The sequence below is a fragment of the Trachurus japonicus genome, chromosome 15 (assembly GCF_045865225.1).
Source record: "Trachurus japonicus isolate A0001 chromosome 15, Traja_1.0".
NCBI classification, from domain to species: Eukaryota; Metazoa; Chordata; class Actinopteri; order Carangiformes; family Carangidae; genus Trachurus; species Trachurus japonicus.
This window is the reverse complement of record NC_140921.1, coordinates 8,679,743-8,698,439: the sequence shown is the minus strand read 5'-3', so window position 1 is coordinate 8,698,439 and position 18,697 is coordinate 8,679,743.

The following is an 18,697-nucleotide window of genomic DNA, read 5'->3' as shown; positions in this document are numbered from 1 at the left end:
TCTTTATGTGTGTGGCAGGCTTAAGGGCTGGGAGAAGTTTCAGAGTTATCCGTGGCTTACATAATGAGTTACAGGGGGTCTCGGTGTAGCAGTGCATGTCCATATAACGGTTGCAAATGGATACCAACTGTCTTTGTAACAAAAAGAGACACCAAAAAACATCCAAATACCTCCATGCTGCTCGTATGTAATGTCCGTCTTGTATTGAAGCCCCGAAATACGAAATTGTCCCGAAAAAAATGAAATAAGTGTATATATTCGTCAAATTTGGACGAACTGGGGGGCGGTGTGTGGCGCAGTGGTTAAGGCGGCCATTCCATGTAGAGGCTACAGTCCTCAACGCAGGCGTCCCCGGTTCGAATCCCGTGTTGGGCAGACATTTCCTGCATGTCATTCCCCTTCTCTCTGCCTCCCCCTTTCCTGTCTATCTCACTGTGCTATCAAATAAAGGCAAAAAATATACTTTGAAAAAAGAAAATTAAAAATTTAGACGAACTGGGAAGAGGAGCTTCCGCTACAAACAAGCTTGAAATATAGACTTATTTAATTTTTTTGGGGACAATTTCGCATTTCGGGGCTTCAATACAAGACGGACATTACATACAAGCTGCATGGAGGTATTTGGCTGTTTTTTGGTGTGTCTTTTTGTTACAAAGACAATTGGTATCCATTTGCAACCATTATGGACATGCAGTGCTACTCCGAGACCCCCTGTAACTCAGAGAAGCCACGGATAACTCTGAAACTTCTCCCAGCCCTTAGTCGACATGAGGGTGAGTAGATGATGAGTGAAATTTGAATTTTGGGTGAACTATCCCTTTAATGTGGAAATCTTAATGGGATGTTTTGTTTTGTTTTTATAGAAAAATGAAATTTCATAGTCTCTCCAGAGACAAAGTCCTGGTCCCTGGTTGCACAGTTGCTACTAAGGAAACCGGCCTCAGTGAAAACGGTGCACAGCCGAGCCTGTGGATTATCCAGAGGGACCAGGACACATCAAAGCCACGGAAGTTTATCTTGTAAGCTCTGAAGAAAGAAAGCTGACTAATAATCAACAGGAAGCGTTGGAAGCTTAAAGTGGCACTAATTAAATTAAAAGCATGCCTGCTCTAATGCATCTAAGGAAATTCTTTCTGATGGTCAGTAAAGACAGGATGACACGAGGCAGGCTCCACAGATGTACTGTACGCTACAGATTAATAAGGCGTCCAGTGTGGCTGTGCGTCGGAGCAGACTTTGTGGCTCTGCCAGCGACGCACAGCGAGGAGCCAGGCCGTCTAATCAGAGCAGGAACAGAACGGTCAGGTTGTGTTTTGGAGATTAGAGGAAGAGATGAGAGCTGCAGCAGGACCGGACCACGCCGCAGAGCACCGCTGGAACAACATCAAGGTCCTTTTGTCAGGAGGAGCCACAAACACAAACAGAGCTGCAGGCGAAATCACGTCCACGTGCACATGTAGCTACTGTACAAACTAAAAGGCTCCACAAGCGGCCAAAAGTGTTTCAGATGCATAAACGCACACTTCAAAAAACATCTACGCAAAAAAGCAAGTTCAGATCAAGCAGCCATCGCCTTTAATTAGCCACTTCCTCAGACTGTTATCAACGCTGCCGTGGGTGTTGACCGGACAGAGTGTGTGTGAATGGAGGGACATCACGGGAGGAGATACAGTGTGTAACTTCAAAGATCACGGTATCAGAGCTCCCTGAACATCCAGCACGGCCTCTAGAGGAGATGGTGTTTCCACCACTGGAGCTGACACAGTGGCTAAATCAGCCTAGATTACAAAAAAACTAACTAGAAACATTACTTATGTACACCCTGAAGTGACTATTATTGTATTTCTAAACTTGATTTTAAATTACTTTTAAGTTGTAAATCATTTATTTATCAATTATTTTTTACCTTCTATACTTGTCTGTACTTATTTATTGAAAATCTGTATCCTTTTCTTAATACTAATATGTTATTGTTCTGTAAAGCACTTTGAATTGCCCTAGTGTATGAAATGTGCTATACAAATAAACCTGCCCAGTATGTATTAAAGGGATAGTTCAACATTTTGGCAAATTGGCCCATTGCCATAATCCCTATAGTTTTAGGAGTAGGTTTGTCACCTTTAATGGGCTCTATGCACAGCTCCACCACTTCCTGAATTTAAGGCAGGTCCTTCATTTCCTGTCTTACATTATTGGACAAACTGATTAATCCAGGTGTGTCTGACCATTGTGACTACTCAGACACACCTGGATTAATCAGTTTGTCCAATAATGTAAGACAGGAAATGAAGGACCTGCCTTAAATTCAGGAAGTGGTGGAGCTGTGCATAGAGCCCATTGTCGGTGCAAGCTATTTTTAGAATGGCGGAGCATAGCCGTGAGATGCTCAGAGCTACGCTACACGACAGAGTTGTTTTAGAGGTAAATTCATGCAAAACAACATTCACGTGTTCCCGTCGGGGGACAGTTTTTCAGCAAGCAGTCTCTGCATTTACCTCTAAAACAACTCTGTCTCGTAACGTTGTGTTATTATCTCATAGCGTGGTGAATGTGCAGGTCACAACTTGTCCACCAGAGCGTTTTGGAGTTGTTGGATTGTGCTTTTGATGAGTTTGATGAGGGAAACCAAGAAATCCCATGAGCCTCCGTAGTGTAGCTCTGAGCAGTTCGCCGCTCTGCTCTGCCGTTTTAAAAACAGCTTGCACCGACAAATAAAGATAACAAACCTACTGCTATGACTATAGCGATTATGGCAATGGGCTAGTTTGCCAAAATGTTGAACTATCCCTTTAAAAACATTTACTCATTATTCATCATTAACGCTTCACAATAAAAGACAAAAAAGACACTGAAAGTGAATAAAGTAGATAATTGAGTAAGATAAGTGGGTCTGATCTACTCTGTAATTGTGTCCAAAGAGAAACTGCATGAGATGGAGATGAAAGAAAAGTGCTTATTCACCGTCTTCATGCTGAGAGGTATAAGAGAAGATTGATATCATATGTGTCCGACTATTTCCCTCCCAGGACGAGTAGCTTCCTGTCATTAAGTCTTGTGGCGACGAGCAGAGACTCCACAGAGTCACTGCCCCCACCACACGGAGAGGGAGAGAGGGAGGGAGGGGGAGAGAGAGTCCACATATACAGTAAGTGACCCTGCAGCTGCTTGTTGATGGTTTAATGAAGGGAAACTCTCGTTGTGTTCTCAGACTAAGTGAGGATGAAGCTTGAAAATATGTCGTAGTAAACACCAGTGAAGCTAAATTAAAGTGTTTGTGTCTTTACTCGGGGGCTGCATCTGTTGAAGAATAAGAAAACTTACCGTATAGGCTATGTTTTTAATTTGACCAGAAAATAAAATATCAGATGAAAAAATTGTTGGTTTTGTTCTCATGCTAACGATCAAAGAGAAGGGAAGAATTTATACCGGGGTTATTATTATCATCACTGATTTCTGAATAGTTGTTACTATAAATAGAGCTCATGACTTTCACATGGTCTTGTTTTGGGCTCGGGGAAAGCCGAGGATAAACACTGCACGCTGCTCTCATGCGTGGCGTTACGAGGGGCCGTTTGAGGACTGGGGGCTGAATTCAAGATATGTAAACAGAAGCTGCACAGAACAAACATTCGCATGGAGAAAAGTATGAGCACAAACCCAGAGGAAAGAGGAACTCTCTCCTGATACATCTGAATCTGACCCCGCGCTTGTTTGGAAGACGCTGTGATGCCTGTAAAAGGGAAGGGGAATCACTGCAGCCGTATTATAGCGCTGCCTCTCCCTCTCCGTCTCTCTCCCTCTCTCTGACCACAGCCACAGAGACGCCTTTGTCCTCAGTTTTCATTTGTCTGAACAGATTTGGAGCTGAAGTTACACACAAACAAATTAATGACTCAACAGACCATGAAGATGAAGTGAACGCTACATGCTTTGCTGCGTTTGCTTTCACTCCCACAGACGTTCAGGGCGGTAGAAAAATATTTGCATCCGTCCATCGGCATCATCCACCAGCGTCACAAAGACTCTGACACATTCACACTGAGTCTATCTGCTGCACAAAGCAGATTAGTCCGACTTAAACCAGACTGAGGCACAGTGAATTCTGGGTAAATCAAGACTTTTAACAAAAATACAAAAAGAAAGTTTACCAATCAACAGATACAAAGACGATTTACTTTTGAACTTCTGAAGTCACCCTGGGGGTCTTGGCCCTCAGGGGCAAGCTGGAGGTCTAAAGGTTGGGGATACATTACTACTACCTATCTAGAAAAAATCTTAACCAACCTTTTATTCTTTATTTTATTATTTCATTTTATTTCCTTTTATTTTTTGTCTTGTTTTTGTTTTGTTCTCGTCTCCTCTCCGTTTGCCTATTTGGCATCTTGTTAGTATTGTACTGTTGTTTGTTAATCACCCATGTTGCACCTCTGTAGCCTACTATGTGATTGTATGTCTTCACACTATTTTGCACTAATTAAAAAAAAAGAACTTCTGAAGTCTGATTTGGACAGAAAATGTGAGTAAATCTTTTCTGAGTTCTCACTGGCTAATGTATGTCTCCATAAACGCACACTGAAGGTGGGATTTCAACTTGAGACCTTGGAGAAAGTTTTAGAAACACTGGAGCCAGCGATCCAATATGGCCGCTCTGTGCATCAACAGTGAATAAAAGCTGAACATTACACTGTTTATCAGCCACTTAGTGCTGTTTTTTATTATTAAATTAGTTGTAGTAGTCAATAGTGTTGTGCAACTTCTACCTGTCGACATGTTATGTTGCTTTCATACCCAAACTATCATGGCCTGGTATTAGCTAACAATGCTAACAACAATAATAAAAGCTAACAAAAGAGTTGTTTTTCTGACTTGTGACGGATTCAGAACTGGAACAGGGTGTGTGTGTGTGTGTGTGTGTTGAGCTTAAATTGAGCCAGTGCTTATTTTGGAGACTTGGTCTTTGTTGCGTTGAGACTTATCTATGTGTAAAACCACAGAAATGTCTGAAATATCTGTCTGATTATTGACCCATGATTACTGAGTGAGTCCTGGTCTGACTCAGTTCCTAATATTTGTCTGTCGTTCCTTCTTCTCCCTCCTCAGATACTATAGGCCTCCTGTCTGTCATTGTGACCCTATTTGATAATCATATCTTCGCTGATTGTTTTTAACATTTTAAGTATTGGAAATTTTTATCTTTTTTTTTTTGTTATATGTAACAGTTTTCCATGATGGTTTTCTTAAGGGTAAGACAAACATGGATATGTCAAGAAGACATATTTTCCATTTTCACTATGTAAAGCACTTTGAATCACATTAGATTGTATTAAAGGGGATATACAAATAACAATTAGTCATTATATAATGCTGAAAACAACAACATAATCCCTACGTAGATTCAGACCAACAGTCTTTTAGTGGTGGTAATAAAAAATAAAAATGAATCTGAGCAAATATTGTTTGGTGCTCCACATCTCACCTGTTGTTGTAGCTACTGTCTCTGGACAGACACAGACACTTAGTAAAATAACCCTACAGATAGATGAAAAGCAGCTTACGTGCATCTATATTTTCATTCTGCAGAGCCCTCCTGTAGCTTTCTGGAGGATGGTTGCATCACTTCCTGTTCGGCAGATGTTTGTGTTGAGAACAGTTTAGATTGATATTTCCTGGGGACAGTCGTATCGGACAAAACATGCTGCAGGGAAATAAAAAAGCACAGTCTGTGAACTGCAATAACTGACAAGGGTTATGAGCACATACAGCACACATTATCTGCTGCTTATCACAAGCTCGCTGCGTCAGTTCAGGAGCCAGTGGAGGTAGAGACAACATGCTACTCAACATAATGAAAACTTGACTCAATGTCAGATAATAAACCAAGATATTACTGGTCTCATTTGAAAAATAAGTATTTGTGGTGTTCAGTATTTGCACACAGATGCATTTGCTCCCATGAGTGTTCACAGGATGTTATAGCCATTTAAATAGTCTTTCTACTCATGCGTGTTGTGTTCCTCTTCGGGATTATCACTGTTTCCCCTGAAGCAGTTTGTTTATGCAGTAAAAGAACGACCCCTGCCTCTTCCTAAGGTTGACAGGCAGATTTCTTTATCAAGATGTTTAAGAGCCAAAAAATACTCTTCAAACAGGAAAGAAACCCTTGTGAAGTTAAGTGCTACGTGCTAAACGTTCACGAAACAAGAATCTTGCACAGACTACTTTCCTTTTTCCACCGAGAGTGGTAGATTGGTTTCGTCGGACGTGGCTCTCAGAGATGTTGTGGTCATACGTGGTGTGAGGAGTTGGAGACCTGCACCTGTAAATGTAGGTTATACAGTAGTAAGACCAAACCAACAAACCAACAGGAAAGCTGCAGCTACACTGCATTTGTTGCATTTCCAAGCTCCAATCAGCTCCATCAGAGTCCAGAAACAAAAGTTATGACTCACTTTGCTAATTTAAATAATTTTGGTTAGTTCAGTGAAATAACTTCATCATCACCCAGACTCACTCACCCAAGACCCAAGTGTCAAAACCTCAGTCCACAGAGAAATGCACACAGCTTTTATTCAGAAACTCAGCCTTAAAATGAGCCGTCAGGACTTCCTGTAACTTTGTGATGTCACAACAAAGCAGTCATCACTCTCAACTGGACCTGGACCGACCATCCAACCATTGCAGGATTTGGTTTCTCAGAGTGTTTCACCTGACATTGAATAACTTAGAAAACAATCAGCCAACCAATCAGAAGAGAGGTCCAGAGCCTGTCAGTTTAAATATTCAGTGTAAGAGTTTAAAATATGCATTTAACATAGCGTACTTAGCGTATCAGTCTCAGCATTTTTGGTTAACACAGAAACTGTTAAACTGCTCAACTCTGCCTGACCTTCTGTTGCTATAAAACACACCCTGACATACTTGTCATATATCCTGTTAGTTGAGCAGTGGTTAAACAGAGAGAGAGAGAGAGAACGGAGAAGATAAAGACATTATAAGGACTGCAGTATGTTAAGAAACACATACTACTGTGTGTGGAAAGGTAAAACGCAACCTGCAGTCTGTTCTCAGTCGTCCCCTAGCTGCAAACCAAAACACTCTCCCTTTTGTTATCACTATCACTTTCTTATGTGTAATCATCGACTAGAGGCTCCATCCTCCAGGACTGTATTTGTTCTGTTGGAGGTGTCAAAAGGCATTGTGGGAAAAGTGGGAAAAACCGCCATTGAAGGCAGAGATAAACCAGAAATTGAAAACGAAAGGAATTCCTGGAATGCATTTACTATCGCAGATAAGAATACAGGACAATGGCTGTACTGTGTAATCAGTAACCTCACGTCACACACACACACACACACACACACACACACACACACACACACACACACACACACACACACACATACACACACACCTTTCAAACAGTCTGGATTTCTTTGCCCTGCCTTGATGTACACATAATGTCATTCAATAAGTATTTCCACCCTGTCATGAATAGAGCCATGATGGAAACGTAATATCTGTGACTACAGTTGTGTCTTCGTACAGTTACTGTACAGTGAGCTGGTGGAAGGTCAGATGGACCGTGCATCTCCTCTTACAAGTGTATTTCAATACAACATTTACACCACGTGATGCCTGTGAACTCCCTGCAGCTGAGCTCGTGCATGAACATTACGATTATAATAAGGCCTGGCACGCAGAGCAGAGCAAATACAGATACAGATCATCATATCTTGAGGCTGTAAATGAATAAACTTGAGAGCGCTGTCCATGCTGCCTGTGGGCAGGAAACACAAGCACTGCTGTCAACTATACAGGATCTGATTACAAAACAGTACATTTCAAATATTTTGAATAATACTGATGCTAAATATGATTACTTCCCACTGGTGTTATATCAATGTGACACCTGTTTAGATAGCTACAGTGAAGAGAGAACAGGGAACGCGGATAAGACATTATTCGCTATCAAGTGTAAAGCACATTATGTTTAGTCCTTTACAGGCTGCATTTGATGACTGCATTGCACTGTCTGCTTCAAATGTGGCTGAGAAAATCATCAGTCATGGGCCGACATATCCCGCAATTCATTTTGCACTGGTAACGAAATCAAACACGACACAGAGCCACTTTTTGATTTGAATATTGTGTCAGTTCAACAGCTAATGGTACAACTAACCTAACAAAACCACCGGCCTTAAAATGAAAGTAAAGTTATAAGTTGCACAGCATAGATTCTCCATAAACCAGACCATCTGTACAATAGCTACAAAGGGCCACATGTTCATTGGCCAGTCCTCCAAATGTTCTTCTACACAGCTACACTCTCATTGTATTCCACTGTTGTTGTTTTTAAAAAAAGAAAAATATGAGAGATTATCTAAATAAATCAACCAGCAGATGAGAATTCAAAGACACAACTCAATACACAAATAAAGGTTTACTGAAATCAAAAATCCAGTAAAACACAACAAAACTAGAAAATTTCCTCTGGGGAAATTTTGAATGGGCCACGGGGCTACTGCCGGTTTTGCCATCTCTGTCAACATGGGAATCAAACCCACGATTTTAAGGTCAAGACAGAGCTGATCAGACAGACACATGATCATCTTTCTATAAGCACTGATATGGAGGAGCTGTAACCACATTAGGTTAACTGTGTGCGTGTGTGTGTGTAATCACATGAAGTTACCTGTGTGTGTTAGAGTGTGGGAGAGGAGTGCGCGCTTCTGCGCGCATTTGTACAGTATGTTACCTGTGTGTTTTGATGTGTGTGTGTGTCTGTAACTGTAATCACATGAAGCTGGTTCTAGAGTCTGTGTGTGTGTGTGTGTGACTGACTTGACACATGTTATGAGCTGCATCCTGTGTCAGTCTGATTTAGCTGTGCGATAAGCGCCACAAAACTCCTCCCTCCCTAATGATCTGATTGATTACACCTGTGTGGCAGCCTGCCCTCAGAAGTTACCATGGCGACTTTAACTGCTTACATTTTACTGTGTGGAACAGTGTTGTGTTGTGTCTGTTTGTCTGTTTGTGTATGTGTGCATGTGTGACTGTGTGTGAGCGTCTGTGTGTGTCTGTCTGTGTGAGTGTGCATGCCTGTGTTTGTGCGTGACTGACTGAATTCATTTCCTATGGACATCCTCTGTCAGTCTGGTTTATCATGTGTGTGTGTGGGGCTGTGTTTAAAAACATCTTAACGAGCGGCCAGGCTGCACCTGCACCTGTTCTATTTATAGACGTTGATAACGAGCTGGCCGCTACAGCTGGCAACTGCACACAGAGCAGAGCAGAGCAGAGAGATTTGAGCTTGGTGCAGCATCCGAACAACAGCCCAGAAAAAGAGAACCGTACCTCTTATCAGAATGTGATCATGACCACCTGGGCAAGGAGACCTTCCTGAGCATTTTGATGTGCATTAACCTAGGGCAAAAACTTTTCTCAGAATCGCAGGTTAGAAAAGGGGGTCATTTCTGCTTTTCTCAAAAAATCAGCTCCTACTTTTGTATTGAAGTCAATGAGCCACTGGAGCGGGTCTAGCTGCACAAAGAGGCTCCGTAATAAAATTCTGTAAGTCTGTCTGCTGTTTTGAGCACATCATATGAGACACGACAAGTGTGGCTACAAATGGTGAGGAAATCATGTGTCTAGAGTTTAATTTGTGGCCGTGCTGACAGTTTATCCAGAAAAAAATCCAGAATGTTTTTTCACTCTCTCTCACTCTAACCGATGATGTCACGCGCTCTGACACGAACATTCCGTGCAATTGATAGCTTTCATGTGACGTCACGGCCCGTATGGAACGCCCCCCTGGCGGTCAAAACAATCCACTTCCCCGCTGTCTGCGGCTTAGGACAAGGCAGAAAAACACACACTGCTCCCTGCTGCTTCAAAAATACCGGTGTTATGGCCCAACTGGTGTCTGATTTAACTGGTTACCGTACCGAACAACAGCTGTGCTGCACTTCCGTCCGCAGATTTGTCACAAATTCACAAATCAAGCCGCAGTTCACATGTTCCTGCAGCGAATATGCTTCTGTGAGTGAACCTGTTCAGGCAATCTACAGTCAGTCAGCGCCACACTACTCTCACTCTGCACAACACTGCACACTATGACAAAGCCTGTCATGTTAAAGTTACGAAGTAATTAGTCTAGATGGAAACAGGGGTCTACGAGCACGGACTGATTTTTTTCCCCCACCTGTTTTTTCTTAATCTTTAAAGTGTCTATTTTAAGATTCTGACAGGTAACAGGATGAAAAAATGTCCCATGGTGTTTATTTTTAACCCTTTACCTCCCCTATCCCAAATTCGAGGCTGAAAAAACTGAAAATTAAATTGGCATAGCTCTTTAAGTAAACAACTCACAGAGACAAATTAACACGTTTTTCTACACAATTTGGGGCCAAGGAATTCAATAGAATAGTTATTTTTAAGTTTTTAACACATCCTGACTTGATTTTGGGGCAAAAATATCAAAAATTAGCTGAAAATTCTAAAATCGTATGTATATTTTCCCCTATACCAAAATCCTTTGCACTGAATGAAAACATTTAGAGATTTTTCTTAATCTTTAAAGTGTCTACTTTAAGAGTCTGACAGGTACCAGGGTGAAAAAATGCCCCATGGTGTTTATTTTTAACCCTTAATACACCTATCCCAAATTCGAGGCTGAAAAAACTGAAAATGAAATTGGCATAGCTCTTTCAGTAAACAACTCACAGGGACAAATTTACAAATTTTCTACACAATTTGGGGCCAAGGAATTCAATAGAATAGTTATTTTTACGTTTTTAACACATCCTGACTTGATTTTGGGACAAAAATATCAAAAATTAGCTGAAAATTCTAAAATTGTATGTATATTTTCCCCTATACCAAAATCCTGTGCACTGAATGAAAACATTTTGAGATCTTTCTTAATCTTTAAAGTGTCTACTTTAAGACTGACAGGTACCAGGATGAAAAGATGTCCCATGGTGTTTATTTTTAACACTTTACTGCCCCTATCCCAAATCAAACCTGAAAACACTGAAAAAGAAATCAGCATATCTCTTGAAGTAAACAACAGAGAGAGACAAATTAACACATTTTTCTACACAATTTTGAAACTGGGAATTCAACAAATTGGTTATTTTTAAGTTTTTAAACACATCTTGACTTGATTTTGGGACAAAAATATGAATAATTAGCTGAAAATTCTAAAATCGCATGTATATTTTCCACAATACCAAAATCCTTTACACTGGATGAAAACATTGAGATTTTTCTCAATCTTTAAAGTGTCCACTTTAAGATTTTGGTACAAGGATGAAAAAACGTCCTGTGGGGTTTATTTTTAACCCATTACTACACCTATCCCAAATCAAACCTGAAAAAACTGAAAAAGAAATCACGGTAACATCTTGAAGTTAACAACCCACACAGATGAGTTCTGTTTTAGGACTAGATGAAACTATCCCTAGATTAAGCTTGTCATCCTGAGGTTTGAGTGGTGACGATGTCCCAGGTGTGGCCCCCTCTGCTTTCAACGCTTCTAGGCCACTGGTGTTACTTATGGGTCCAGGAGGTGTCACGCCTCTTTGCCCACAGCCATCGGCTTCCATGCTCTGCTGCTCCTTAGAGGGCTTTGATGGTCTGGCATTGGGCTTGGCCTCGAATCCCAAGGTCCTTAAGTAGCCTGATGGTTGACTTGCCCACGAAGCCTCTGCAGCCGACTTCCACAGGGCAGCTGAGCCGTTCCACATCGGCTACCAGTTCTGTGTACTTAGGAAGACCAGAGGAGGGTTAGGGTTGGTTTGTTGTGACAATCTCAGATGGGAAGCAGAACCTTTGATTTAGATCTGCGACCAACTTCCAGTCTCGTTCACCTTTTTTTGCAGCCAACCAAAATATGCTTAAGGTTTGCAGGGGATGGACAGAGGGGGCAGGTGGGGTCTTCTCTGTACCACTGGTTTAGGTTAGAGGGGGAAGGAAGGACATCATACGGTCCTCGTAAGATGAAACTGGTGTGAAATGCTTCCGTGCCCAGCAGCTCCCTCCAGGAGAATTTCCTCCTCAACTCAATGTAATGTAATCCCTTATTATTATCTTGACGCCTGCTCTTGTCACCACACCTCCTCAACAACCAGAGCACCACATTGAGCTGGAGCTTCCTTGTGCCAGGATGGTCTGCTCTGTCCAAGGTCAAGGCCTCCCCTCCCCTGTTGCACAAGGCCAACGATGTGCACTGATATCTGACTTCGGGGTCCATTTCCTTCCAGTTGCAAGAGAAGGAGCTGTTTGGGCTACGCAAGGGTCATGGGATTCCCTAAGTGTCATTCCAACCTTACTTTAGAGCACTTGAACTCCTCTGCGAGACTGGACACAGGAAGATTGAGTATGCCTCTACGATACAGCCCGATGATCTTGGGAGTCCCACCCACTTTTGGAGAATGAGCTAATCAACCTCTCTAGCTTTTCGACCGCTGAGATTGGGACCTCGTAGATGGTCAGAGGCCACATCAGCCTGGGTAGTAGCCCTTCATCCTACCTGGGAGCATGGTCTTGTTGATACGCTCAAGGCCACTTATGGTTTCCTGCCTAAGCTGGTCCACTTGCTCTGTGTCCTTGAGGGTGGCATCATACCAATTACCAACGTCCAAGACTCTTTACTGGCTTCTCTGGCATTGTTGGTTTAGGCTCTTTGTCAACGTAAAACCTGTGTCTGACAGCTTTCCCTTGACAACTGAAATGCTCCTGGATTTGCTCGACTTTATTTCCATCCGGGCCCACTGGATGTTCTCCTGCAGCTTGTTCAGCAACCGTGTGCCTTGGTTGTGGTGAGTATGGTCATATCATCCATATACGCTCTGATCGGAGGGAGACGAAGACCAGTTTTGAGTTTGAGCCCAACTAATACCCACCGGGAGGCTCGAATGATGACCTCCACTGCCATCGTGAAGGCCAGAGGCGAGATGGTGCATTGCCATTAGCCCTCTTTCCAGACGTTGCCATGCTGTAGTGTACTCGTCTGTTGTAAGCCATATAGCTGCACGTGTTGGAAGTAGGATTTGATGAGGCTGGTGATTGCTTCTGAGACGCGGTAAAAGTGAAATTCTGCCCAGAGGAGACTGTGAGGAACAGATTCAAAGGCATTGGCGAGGTCCAAGAACACAACATTGATATCTTTTTCATCCTTTCTGGCGGCTTGGATTTGGTGTCTCATGTTTGTGTGCTCCAAGCAACCTGAGAAGCCTGGGATGCCTGCCTTCTGCAATGAGGTATTGATGTAGTGGTTCCTGTCCAGGTAGACAGTCAGCCTATGAGCCACTATGCTGAAGAAGATTTTGTCGTGGTCATTGAAGAGGCTGATTTGGCGAAACTGGCTGATATCCGCAGAGTCCTTTTCCTTGGGGATTAGGATGCCTCCTGCCCTCCACCACGCAGTTGTGATAGCTTGTTTCTCCCAAACCACCTTCATCAACCTCCAGAGAAAGTGTAGTACCTCTGGTGCGTTCTTATAAAGCCGGTACGGGACTCCATTGGGCCCAGGAGAGGATGCAGCTCTTGCTCAATGTACAATCCTCTCCACTTCCACTTGGGAGGGCTGATGTCCAGCTGATGTTCAGGGGGATGTATTGGTGGCATATCGAGTGGAAGAGTTGTCTGACTAGACCGCTGGCTGTCCGTGTGGTATTTAGGTAAGCTTCGAGATCTTCCATCGCTGTTTTGAGTTTGCCACTTTTGTTCTTTATGAAAAGACTCTTTACAAACTTGAAGGGGTCCTTGAAGAAGTTTGATCTTCCCTGCTCCTTCGTTTTACACCTCCTTCTCAAGTTCTCAGCTCTCCTCAACGATGACAGTCGGTTAATGATTTCTGCTTGTAGCTCCTCCTCTGGACCCTTCATTGTTTTTTCAGCTGCCTCCTCTCCTTGATAAGCCGTTCAATCTCCTCCTGTCTCCTGGACTTCATCAGGGTGGTTGATGTTTTCTTCTTCTTGTCTGTTCCGAAGCGGTCAGCACCATAGTTGTATATCAGGTCTCCCATTCTCTACTCTGGGGGTGTTTTCTTCCTTGAATTCTTCGTAGCCAGGGGTGGGCGGGACCTGTACACGAGCAGTGCCAGGTCCCTCCCACTATTGGGAGCTAACCTATGGCAACCCTGGTTAACCTCAAGAGCTTTGCTACCGTAATTTCTTTTTCAGTGTTTTCAGGTTTGATTTGGGATAGGTGCAGTAAAGTGTTAAAAATAAACCCCATGGGACATTTCTTCATCCTGGTACCTGTCAGAGTCTTAAAGTAGACACTTAAAAGATTAAGAAATGTTTTCATTCAGTGCACAGGATTTTGGTATAGGGGAAAATATACATACGATTTTAGAATTTTCAGCTACTTTTTGTCCCAAAATCAAAGATGTGTTTAAAAACTTAAAAATAACTAATTTGTTGAATTCCCAGTTTCAAAATTGTGTAGAAAAATGTGTTAATTTGTCTCTCTCTGTTGTTTACTTCAAGAGATATGCTGATTTCTTTTTCAGTGTTTTCAGGTTTGATTTGGGATAGGGGCAGTAAAGTGTTAAAAATAAACACCATGGGACATCTTTTCATCCTGGTACCTGTCAGTCTTAAAGTAGACACTTTAAAGATTAAGAAAGATCTCAAAATGTTTTCATTCAGTGCACAGGATTTTGGTATAGGGGAAAATATACATACGATTTTAGAATTTTCAGCTAATTTTTGATATTTTTGTCCCAAAATCAAGTCAGGATGTGTTAAAAACGTAAAAATAACTATTCTATTGAATTCCTTGGCCCCAAATTGTGTAGAAAATTTGTTAATTTGTCCCTGTGAGTTGTTTACTGAAAGAGCTATGCCGATTTCATTTTCAGTTTTTTCAGCCTCGAATTTGGGATAGGTGTAGTAAAGGGTTAAAAATAAACACCATGGGGCATTTTTTCACCCTGGTACCTGTCAGAGTCTTAAAGTAGACACTTTAAAGATTAAGAAAAATCTCTAAATGTTTTCATTCAGTGCAAAGGATTTTGGTATAGGAGAAAATATAGGAATTTTCAGCTAATTTTTGATATTTTTGCCCCAAAATCAAGTCAGGATGTGTTAAAAACGTAAAAATAACTGTTCTATTGAATTCCTTGGCCCCAAATTGTGTAGAAAAACGTGTTAATTTGTCTCTGTGAGTTGTTTACTTAAAGAGCTATGCCAATTTAATTTTCAGTTTTTTCAGCCTCGAATTTGGGATAGGGGCAGTAAAGGGTTAAAAATAAACACCATGGGACATTTTTTCATCCTGTTACCTGTCAGAATCTTAAAATAGACACTTTAAAGATTAACAAAAAACAGGTGGGGAAAAAAAATCAGTCCGTGCTCGTGGACCCCTGTTTCCATCTAGACTAAATGGAAAACACTCTGAAAATACAATAACAACATCGTCCTCGCCGCGCCGCGGTCGGTCCCGACCCCCGTTACCGTGTCGCTGCCGCCGCGGGCGGTGCTGTTGCCGTGTCCGGTGGCGGGCGGTCCCGCCGGGTTACCATCGCCGCCGCCGCCGCCGCCGCCGGTCCCGCTGCTATCGGACCGCCGTCATCGTTGCCGTCGGTAGCGGTGCGTAGCAAAGCTCCGGGGGGTAAAGGGGGGGCAGCTGGTCACCGTGCAGCCCAGCTAAGGGCTCTGGTTTGTGGGTGAGAGGAGCAGGGAGCCTGGGCTCAGTGGGCTGGAGCTCAGACTGTGGAGCTCAGCGGAGCTGCGGTACCAGGACGGTGTTCCCGCACAGGAAAGTTACAGGTACATTTCTACCACTTCAACAAGTTCAGAAACATTATTTTAAGATCAAAAAACTACAAAATGGGGCTTTTAATCAGACACCAGTTGAGCCATAACACCGGAAATATTGGTTGCAAGCGGTGGAGGATGATGGATTCTCCACCAGGTAAATGTAAACATCGCCCAACTCGAGCTTCGGCAGGGAACTGGTCATTTTAAACAGCTGGTATACAGCAGCTGGTGTTGAATATGGGTCACAAGTGCCCAAAACTTCAAAGCTGTTTTTATATCTTTCTTTCTCGGCTGCTGGCAGATGATAAAAGTCATTATTTGGTTGTTTGTCCATAGAAAGTCCATTGCGGGGCCACTTTGGAATGTTGCTTTTGACCGCCAGGTCCCTGGGAAGTGACGTCACTGAAAGCTATCAATACACACCCATTATAATCTCATAATTTCTCCAAAAATGATCATGGTCATTGATCAGGGATTGATCAAAAACTATATGACCTATCAAAACGTGGAGTAATACGACAATACACAAGACTTGTGTCTACTGTTTAAAGTTTAAATGAAGTGCTTTGCCCGGTGCGATGGCCCGTGGCGATGGCCCTTGTGGTGGACTGCATGCACTTGACATTCATTTGCCATAGCCTTTAACTGTGCTTGTGATAGTTCATGGGAGCGCGCTATGTCTATTGCTTTCTCCAGCGTCAGCTCCGGTCCGTTGCTAAGCAACTTCTCTCGCACTCTAGGTGAGTTGGTGGCGAACACTATACGGTCCCTGACCATTTCATCACTGTTTGCGTAGCCACAGTCCTTCACAAGCAACTTCAGTTCAGTCACAAAATGTTCAAAAGACTCACTGCTTCCTTGTGTCTTCTCATGGAACTTGTACCTGGCAAAGATGGGGTTTGCTTTAGGGGTGAGGTACTCCGTGAATCTGTCGTAGTACGTCTTTAACGTCTTCGCCTCGTCAGCCGTTAGTGTCCAAGTGTTGCTGATGTCGCGTCCTTTATCACCGATCCACAGCAGAAGAAAGCTGCATTTCTCCTCTTCTGACTTTGCTTTAAGTGGTCCGGTAAACATGAGCTCGACGTGTTGTCGAAATCTCCGCCATCCATCCGGTAAATCGGTCGAGTCCCAATCCATTTTGGGGGTAGGAACACCGAAGGCTTCCATTTCTTCTTACCGTTGGTTTTTTTCTTTTCAGCGACACACTTTCACCGACACTTTTTCACGTCTTCCTTTCTCTTTTTTTTTTTTTCTACGCGGCGGATCCCTACTCTTTCATGACCAAGCCAAGATGGCGTCCATAGAGGGAGGAAAACATTTTCTTTAAATCCATGTTGAGCACATCATCTGGCCACGTCTATTTCTCTGATAACAGGATACAGGTGGATTACCGGTACATCATTTCATCTTTTTATATTCTATCATTATATAGGCTACTTTTTACAGTCTATGGGTGCAGCCATAAAGAGGATGCAGCACATTTGCTGAGGGCGGGGTTTACAACCGCCCAACCGCGGGAAACATACGAGGACAGGAAGTGAAGTTGAGACGAAAGGAGTGTTATCAAAATAAAACAGGAAGACAGGAAGTGTCTACAAAGATAAGGATAGAGAAAAAAACATGGCCGAAGATATAGAGATGTGATCAGAGAGGACAGGATGCCTCTTTATTACATATCTTAGTGTTTTAACATTTCAATTTAAAAACCTACAGAACCTTAAATTGTGAGTTTTTAATTCACATTTTAGAAGTTTTACTGTAAAAACACAACAAATCAGGTCTATTTTTTTTTTACCTTACAACAAGGAAATGTGTGTATTTTTCTGTCAAATATTCACTGTGTTGTTCATCTGGGAAGGATTTATTTATTTATTTATTTTTTTACAAGACCACAATAAATAAGTTAATAAAAGCAAGTCTTGAGTGTAGGCTACATGCAGCATTTAAGGACCTTCCCAATCTGTAAACATAAGCTTCAATCAAACTGCTGTGCCCGTGTGAAATATAATTTTTGGGTGGAGCATTAAAACCTCTTTAAAAACTTAAATGGCCCAACTAAAGCTGTGAAGAGCAGAGGTGCCCGTACAGTATAAAGCGTGGATATTCACCCACCAGGTTTCGCTTCCCCCTTTGTATGCATCTACTTTAGCATATCACAATATCACTTACATTGATACGGATAGGTGTGGGGTGTCACATTTCCTCTCTATATAGTGTCTGAGTTGAATATGTGAAGATGGGGAATGAATATTAGAAAATTTTGACAAAAAAGTATATTATTTCCTCTATTTTTTTTGACAAACAAGACATATACGATGAGATGAACCTGGACATTACACATGGATGTGATTCTGAAGCAGACGTGTACAGTAGGCGTTCAAGGTTTTTCTGCATTTGTCCAAAAATACTGCACCAAACAACTTGTTCCCTGGATTATATATTAAAAAAAATAACATGGAGCACACAGGACAAACAACATCACTGCATCCCATTACGCCTTACTTCAGGGCAGGAGCCATGTTTGTCTGAGCCTTATATTTAGGCTGCAATCAGCCACCCATTCAAAGAGCAGGCTGTGCAACAGAAGTGGTTTGGGGGAACTTTAATGAGCAGGGCTTGTTGACGAGAGGGTGGAGTATCCCTCTCCAAAAAAACAAAAAAAACAAACAGGTTGTGAAGTGTGCTGCTGCTGCTGTGAAGTGGGAGGTGAGCAGACGACATGCACAGCCGCTCCACATCCACATCACTGTTTGTTCCTGTGGACGGCTGAATGTGTGAGTCTGTGCCTGTTGGGGTTTTCAGCGCAGGTGCTTAATGAGTGAGTGTGTGCTGCTACATGTACAGTATTTCCATGTAATCGCATAAACGTAGGGTAGAGAGAGTGTGTGACATTAGCTAGGGTGGAGGGGGATTTCCTCCAAACA